Genomic DNA, 9,463 nt, shown 5'->3' on the forward strand with positions numbered 1-9,463 from the left:
TGCCTAAATACATGCATACATACATATGTATTTATGTGCTGCAATACATGCCGGATGGTCCGTAAAATTGTTGTAGCACCAAAACGACTTGTTGCACTAACAAATTTTGCCACTTTAGCAACAATGCAACAGCTGCTGTCGATTGCCAATCGATTTTGCAGAGCCTTTTTGCATGTACCAATACTTGCAAATATATGTATACATGTGTGCATTAGAGTGGTCCAAAATTTTTTTTTCGTAGTTAGGGTTTGGGGCATCTTCCAAAATTTTTCCTCTTGCCGAAAGAGGTGCTGGTGGTTCGGAAGATATACATGTTATGAAATTTTTTACCAAGTTATTTGCTCGCTGACAAGTAGATTTGATACTAACTCGGCAACGTATTATAAAACTTAATAAAAGTTCATTCTTGGCGACACAGTAGATTTGAAGAAAATGTGACCTTTTTATAATGGTGATTTCGACGAATACAGAGTCAATAGCGTTAAATATATGGCACACAGACCAGACTCTGTGAAAGATGTTGTGGAATTTTTGTGTGAAAACGAATTGTGTGTGGGACTTGTTTCTGATTATGTACGCTTCATTAGATTACTTGTTACAATTCCAGGGTCAACATGCGCTCGACAATGCACCAAAAACGCCTCAACAATGTGGCAAGGGTTGACTTTTGTGTACATCGACAAGTGTGTGTTTTAACAAAACTATCGCGAATTTTTTCATGAAACTTTACGAGGACGCTAAGAAACAGATATCATTACATAAATTCTCACTATTTTCACTTTGTTAATACTAGTATTTAAGTAATTTGTTGCTTAAATTGTTTGCACTTCCACTAGCAAATTTTCATATAAAAAGTGCNAAGCATTTAAAGAGAGGTTCGTTACGTGACAAAAAAATGGAAGTTGATTTTTTCTTTTCTTGCAAAATCGCAACACTCTGGGAATTGTGGATGGCTATTTTGATGAAACTTATTTTGATATGATTTGGAGCAATTCTAGTTGTTTTTAGAGTTTTTTGAATTAATGCAAATTGTTTCAATTCTCTTTTACAACCCCAAGTGTGAAACGTGACGTGACGTGGCGTGACGTGACATAAATTTCCATCGTTATATTTTNCACCAAAAACGCCTCAACAATGTGGCAAGGGTTGACTTTTGTGTACATCGACAAGTGTGTGTTTTAACAAAACTATCGCGAATTTTTTCATGAAACTTTACGAGGACGCTAAGAAACAGATATCATTACATAAATTCTCACTATTTTCACTTTGTTAATACTAGTATTTAAGTAATTTGTTGCTTAAATTGTTTGCACTTCCACTAGCAAATTTTCATATAAAAAGTGCAGCTATCATTATATTTTCATAGCTATACAATCTTTGCAATGTTCAAATGTATTTTATTTTATTTTTTAACAATATAAAACGCATTTAATAATTTCTCTACTCTTGTTCAACAGTTTTTTTTTTGTTTTTCCTGTCGTTTTTCACTTAAATTTTTCCTGTAGTAATATTGCGTTCTTATCCATGAACTCATGAACGACTTCATTTCACGAAATTCAAAACGAATGGTCGTGTTTTCACTGCTGAACAAAATTTTTTTTCGAAATCTGATTAAATGATAATTTCCATGAAATATATACATATCTACATACATAGTATGTATGAAAAATAAATGTATTATACACGACACAATAAGTTTTTCTAAAGAAATCTGTTAATTTTGTTGTATTTATTTTTTACCTGCATACTCTTGCCACCAGCAGAACTACCCAACCGGGAACAAGGCGTTTCGCCGCCCCTGATGGCAACAGTAGCTTTTTATAAAAACCACCAATATTTTTGCCAGTTTCACAGCGATTCAGTAGCGCATTTGAAGGTCATTGAGCACCCTGTATTGCTTGCAGTAGAAAACTGAAAGTTGCTGTAGATATTACAAATATCAAAAGGAAAAAAATAAGGTGGTGCCCCGTTTTCTACGATGACGTTTTTTTCCCCATACAAAAATTGAACCACTCTAATGTGCATGCATACTTGTACATACATATGTAAATTCTTTCCACTTCCAGGCATATATTGGGCCGCTCACAGCTTCATAGGCATGTACGCATTACGCCTGCAGTTACCACCTCCTGTGAAGTGCACTTGCAGTATTTACAAGTGTACATACATATGTATGCGAAGCAGTTTTATAAAGCTTATGCACATATTCGACACTTAGTAAATGATATATGTACCATTGATTGCATTCGTCCATTCGTGAATTTGTGGGTTGCGAATTTTTTAATCCTTTTCAATGTCAAAATGCAGCGTGTTTGTTTTATGCTTGTACCTACATGAGCTTATATGTGTGTAAATACTCGTAAACGGACATATGTTCTGCTTCGATAGCAACTCGAAGCCGTGAGGTGTAAAATGCAAAATTGTGTTAACAAGCGTGAAAAATTTGTATTTCATATTTTGATTTAGTTTTATTGAATTTTTGCTCGGTCGATTGGTGATTTCACATAAAAGCATATACATAAATTCATATATATGTAAATTTGCATTGAGTATGCTATTCATATACAAAGTGTAAATCGCTTTTCGATACATTTTCAAAAGCACTTGTTGTCTATTTCACGGTTTTATGAATTTAATTTGACCAGCGCGCATATATATTTTATATCAGTCTGAAGGCTTATTTGCATGGTTAGAATTTCATATTTTTCACGTGAATTCGATTTACTTGTAGCTATTTTTTTTTTGTTTTGTTATTGTGTATGGTTGTAGTATAGAGAATGTTTCGAATGCTTTTGCATTATAGGACATGCTAGACTTGCTCCAATTTTTTCCTGCTTTTATTTATTAATATTTTTTTTTCAGTGTTAAATTTGAATATTTTTCGCGCTTTTAAATTAAGGCATGTCAGAGAGAAGAGGAAATTCTATATAAGTTAGTGAATAGCTTAAATATCGTGGGAAAAATTGGTGATATATTTTAAGTCATAAAGTAAACGAAAGTATTGAGTAATTGTATTCTATTTGTATTTTATGTGTAAACTAAAAAAAATTGCGTGGAAAAACGCATTTCGTCCAATGTAAATTCCTCGGTTTAAATTAAGTATTTATTTATATCTAAAAATATAGTAAATTTTAAAAATTATGGAAGAAAATTGTATAAAACTATATCAGAGATTGATTCAGGAAATCTGACATCTGCAAACAAATTATAATTTCTCCCAGAGACTACCTCTGACGTTCTGCGCCGGCTCTACATATTAACCCTGCTTTGGTAACGCGATTGAAAGTTGCTGAGAAGATAACCCTACGTCTGTGCGACGTAGGAATATAAATTTTATGAAATTAAAAAAAAAAAAATATGGGGGGTTTAAATATTTACCTACTATTTAATTGCATTTTATTTAGAAATATTCCTCACATAAAATGAAAATTTCACCGATATCAATCTTCATTTTGCAAAAGAAGGAGCGACAAATTTAAAAAGCATACTGCTCGCAGACGTAGGACATCAAAGCAGGGTTAAATATTTTGTAATAATTCGACTTCACAAAGAGGAGGAGGTTATCAATTCGTCGGAATATATTTTTAATTTTTTTTGTATGTATGTTTACCCATAATTTTGGACCAGGTTAACCGATTTCTATAACTCTTTTTTTTTAAGGAAAGGTGATGATTAGATCACGAAGAAATTGACGGTACTCCTAAATTTTTATATGAGAATTGAAGTCGGTTTTGTTTTTTGCTTAAAAATGTATTGTTTTTATTAAATGGTTTAAACATAAATACGTAGGGTAGAAGCTATAGCTGCAATTCCAGAGATCACCACACCTCCTCCTCAGACATCAGACACTTCGGCATATAACCATTGAGCTTAAATCACTTCCGGCAGCTAATTATTAACTGTTTTTTTTTTATACTTTTCATGAACATGAAATGGTAAAATAACTTTGGTCCCATGTTTGTAAGTACCAGAAGAACAAAAGAATAGAGTAATAAAAAAGCATATCGAAATAATCAAAACTTTGAACTGAATCGATTTAGCAGTTTGTATCTTTTAATGAAACCTAGTCCCTCAATTCTCGAGATATACGATCAAAATTTTGTACACTGGTGTCTTTTTATAGCGTTTTATACATATTTTTATAACTCATCGACCAAAAAAAAAGATAAAAAAAAAATAAAAAAATAAAAATATTCCGACGAACTGATAACCTTCTCCTCAGATCGCTATGTCATTTGTATTCTATTGCTTACTTCAGAGTTTGGTATATTTTCCATCAATCCAATTCTTGCTGTCAGTTTGCCTGGAGGAATGACTCTATGTGCAATTCTGTGCCATGTGACATTACTTTTATTCATATTTTATTTAAAGTATCTTTATTTTGTTCTTGTGTTTTTCACTGCATAGTTTGCATTCATGCATACATACATTTGTACATAAATACTTAAACATACATACATACAAAGATGCTTGCGCAGTGAACTCAAGCGAGCATCATTTTATACTTGTCATATGGTAAACGACTTTGAATAATATATGTTTGTATATATGTATTTATTTGTGTTAATATTTGTTGTATGTACATCAGGGATGTTGAGAATATTTGCATTCGCATTCGCATCAATTGATACGAATATTTTGCGAATGCGAATGTGTACATTGGCAGAGAGTCCACTCTAATATTGTTGAAATGGCTGTCTAACCAGCTTCAGGCGCTAAACGGTTAAGTAGTATATCAAGCAACATTGATGGGCCTACAATAAGTACTGCTAAAAGTCTTAAAAGCAACCTACAAATAATTTTAGATTCCTCCAGTGAAAGCGAAGGCTCGCGTGTAAAATTTGGAGACATTAAAAAGTGTGAAATTAAAGCTTCACTACAGGCTTATCTCAAAGAAAAACAAGCTCATCTCGGTGAAAATCTCTCGATTGGCATTCGCAAATGTGAAAAATATGACATTCGAAACATCCCTAATGTACATATGTGTTAGATATTTACTCGTACATACCTATGTACATGTACATATATGAAGATAACCATGGCTTGTTAGTGATGAAATATTATTGCGAGTCGATGACTTTCAAGCCATGCCATGACATAAAGAAAAATGGACAGTTAGCAAAACTTAATGGAATGGCCACAAAAAATTGTGTGCATCTTTAAAATTTTTTCTTTTTAGTGCATATTGAAATGGGAAAAAATATTTTGTAAAAAGAGAATTCTTTTTGAGTAAACATAATCTGAATAACAGTGGCTCCAATTAAAATAATGATCATTATGTGAAGCTTTTTCGTTGCAGAAATACACTCGGAGCTTTGTCTTTTTTATATGTCGCTCGGACCAGGGACCGAATCCAGGTCCTACGGAGCGGTAACACGCAAGTCTAACCACTCAGCTATAGCAGCCGCCGGCCAGTAATAGCTGAGACAAAACTTTTTAAGTTACTTAACTACTTTATTCAAAATGGTTTGCATTTTATTAATTTGCTTGTGATTGATAATACCGATCCTGTTCATTTCTTAAACATTCAAACATCGTCATGTTTTCTTCAGATTTTTGTAAAACTTTTAACAGTATTTTTTTATGAATTTTGACTTCTGAATATGCATTAAATGTCGTTAAAAATATACAACAATTACAAAAAAATAAAATGTGCGGCTTGCACACAACGCAATGAATCAATAAGTTTTGCTTCGCCTTCGAATAAAAGTCGGCACACTTCAGAAATTTTTATTTATGTAGCTACCAATTTTGATTTTTTTTTATGGCAGTAACGTACCTTAAAATCATTTGCCGCTTTGATTAGATGCTTTTAACCCATCAGTCACACAAAAACGGTGTCCACGGTCGCTTACTTACAGCCGGTTCCACCAGCAATTCAAATGGAAAATGTTTTTTATTTTCTGTCGATTTCCATATAAAATTCAAAAAATTAAAATTTAGTTCGTGAAGTTGGCTGTTAGTGCTTGAAATTACATTTTTTTAAGTAAGCGATCTTTATCCTTTAGTTTTTCTCTATTTATTTATATACATGCAAACATATTCTAGTTCAATAGTGATACGTTTTTTTTTAATGAATACAAAGCAAGCATACTTATACAAGCGAAATTGAGTAGTTAATTTTTACTTGCTGTTAGCTACACGCTTGGCAGATAATTTTGGATATTTAAGAGAGTTTAACTGCTCCCATAAACTTGCTCTTTCGTATTGACATTACTCTTGTCGAGGGAAATTTTTACAGTTCTATGTTAGAGAAAATAAGCATGCGCTCCTAAATGTTATATTAAAATTCTATGTAAACCGGTTAACAGTTTAACCATCTTACCCCTCTCAATTTTTTCAAGTTAATTTGTACGAGATTGATGTCGAAAACGGCACTAACCTCATCTTGTAGACTTTTGCTAATTTCAAAATTCATTTACAATGTATTTCTAGCACGTCTAGTTTTTGAGAAAAAACTGTTTAATTGTTGAAAAATGGCAGAAGTTGCCAATTAAAAAAAAAAATTAAAATAAATATAAATTAGAACGCAGTTTTTCCGAAGAAAAAAACGCGTATTCATGAAAATATAATTCGACTGATGGATTCTACCTCATGTCGCTGAGTTGAGTAGAAATCAGTGAAGAAAATCCCGCAAACTAATGCCGATTTCGTTTCTATCGAAAAAAGCAACCTTCTCTTTGCCCTCAAAGCACAAACATTAAAAAGAGGGCGATGAGAAGGCAACATTTTTTTATAGAAACGAAATCGCCATAAGTTCTTCAATAGAAGGTACTTGTTTTCAATGGGAAAAATTCTGCAACGGCCGCCCAAAGCACTCTTAAAATTCGGTTTCAATCAAGAAAGTGATATTTTTGCTTTGCTTCTGAGGTATGAATTGGGCATATATGTACGTATATAGCGAAAACTGTCCCAAGAGTTTTTGTTTGCGCTAACGAAGCAGAATTTTTTGATTCCATAAATGATTTCAACAGAAATCGTGGAGATTAAAAATTTCTTGCCACTTGCTTGCCCAGTGCATTATAGGATCGCTTAGAGTATTGCCATAACATGGCGTATGAGTAACATTTCCTGTTCACATTTTATACAAAATAAAATTATCCCGCCTTTTCATTTCATCATTCACAACTTTTTATTTATTCAGTGATTTTCTTCGCTAGCAGCTTGATTGTTTTGTAAAATAACAGGCTTTATTTAATACAAACTAAAATAATTTTAAAAAATCTTTAAATGTTTTCCTTGTTAAAATTTGATTTTTTTCATAAAAATTTAAATGTCTTGAAAAAATTACCTGATCTGGAAAAACAATATACAGATTCGTCGTAATTTACGAATCAAATTTGGTTTCACGTGCTTTGTCGCTTTTTTGTGTCATCTTAAATCCTGCGACATTCCCTGCAGTTTTTTCAAAACGAATAAGAATTAAATTAAAAATCAAACATACAATGAAAACAAATAACTGAGATTTTTTATTTTCCGGAATTTTTTCACTTACATATTTCTACTAAACTCATCGATATGAAGTTTATTCGTTTTTTTTTCGAAAAAATTTGCCATTTTTACTATTTTTCAACCTTTTAACAGTTTTTTCGGTTCCATTTTCAAGATCACACACATCCAAATTTTGTTGAAGCTGGTTACAAAAAAAAAAAAAATTTTTGTTAGTTATCAAATCTTTTTGGCCTTTTTAATTTTTATAGACTTACAGCACCAGCATTTTAAATGCAAAATTACTTTATTATTTTTTTCAATTTCCATACACAATTCGAAAAATAAAAATATAATATATATATTATATTTATAAATTGCTTTTGTGAAATTGGCTGTTATTTTCAGTTTCACGAAAGCAGTTTAACTGAAAAATTATTATATTTTTCATTTGAATTTAATATGAAATGTGAAAATTAAATTTGCTGGTGAAATCGGCGGTTATTTCAGCACAAATAAAGTTAAGTAATAAAAGTAATTGACATCCCTCGTTTTACCAATAATGCTGTAGGTCAACAATAAACCTTTTTTTAAATCGATGCTTTTACCAATCGAAGTATAAGTTTGTATATAGTATGTATTTTCTTAAGCGCATAAGTTTTGCCGCCTTTCAACGCTTTTACTTTGAATTTATCAGTCTACGACATTTTTCCATTACTACACTTTTTTTCTTTTCTATTTGCCTATCGCATTTTGCGTTCAGCTTCACAAGCGCACGCCAAGGGCACCATAAAGGGTATCATAAAAAGTGTCTCTCTGTTTGTTAGCATCCAATACCAATGGAATTCTTTACGTTTTATGATTTGGTATTTAAGCTCGCGAATGACAAACAGCACTGCGACTGATTGCGCTATGGCATCGTTAAAATAATGAAGAATTTTGATTTGTACATACCCTGCGAGGCATGCTTATATGTATGTCAGTATACATATGTACATATTTGTAACGGATGTAAATATGTATCTATATGTATTCAAAAGAACTTTAATTCTGATGTATGTATGTATGTGGGATGATACTCTCTTCCCGCCTTCGATTTGTGTGAGTAATTTCGCACTGCACAAATTACGGTTACTTTACTTATGAGCTAACTAAGAACTAAGAGATAGTTAAGTATTTGAAGTTTTCAGCTTTGCTGACTGTGCGCTAGTAAAATTAGTTTGAGAATGTGTGTGAATGTAAATACGCATTTCTTTGCTGTAGGTCAGTGCTTTTGAGGATATTGGCGATTAATCGAAACTAACAGACTATAAAAAGAAAAGACGAAGCGATTGGTTTGCGATGCGCGCGGTTAGGAAGAATCAGCAGCTTAATTTTATGGTTACGAGCTTGTGAAAAGAGACAATATTTTTTTTTTTTTACCAATGACAGTAATGAAATGTTAAAGACAACAATATAGCGCTAAATTAGGCAATGAATTGGAGATATTTGTTTGCTTATATCATTTTTAGTACATGTATTAGGATAAGTTATGTGAAGTATAAAATAATAATAATTAAATAATAAAAATGTTCCATCACTGCCACTTCGAATGCTTTACGAGCGTTTTAACTGCCAGTTAAGTTGGCTAATTCGACAATATGATTGATTGTCAATAGGCAATCGAAATGCGAAAATTTATGTAGCTTTAAAATAGGATCAAGTGCAGAGTAATTTGTCTGCAAGAAGTGGAATTTTGCAAAGGAAGAGAGGTAATTAACCGAGTTGACTGGGCTAGGCCCAAAATGGTCTAACGTTACGTAAGAAGATCAGATCTTTTCGATTTAGCTGATGTTTCCTAGCACATTTGCTTACTCGCAGCCTTTTATTTTATTTGATGTAAATTCTTTTTTTAGTTTTTTCTCCAAATTTATTTTATTTTATTTTATATATTTTATTTTATTTTATTTTATATATTATTTTATTTTATTTTATTTTATTTTATTTTATTTTATTTTATTTTATTTTATTTTATTTTATTTTATTTTATTTTATT

This window comes from Rhagoletis zephyria, unplaced genomic scaffold (assembly GCF_001687245.7).
Source record: "Rhagoletis zephyria isolate East Lansing unplaced genomic scaffold, Rhagoletis_zephyria_1.1 Rzeph_scaffold_04801, whole genome shotgun sequence".
Lineage (NCBI taxonomy): Eukaryota > Metazoa > Arthropoda > Insecta > Diptera > Tephritidae > Rhagoletis > Rhagoletis zephyria.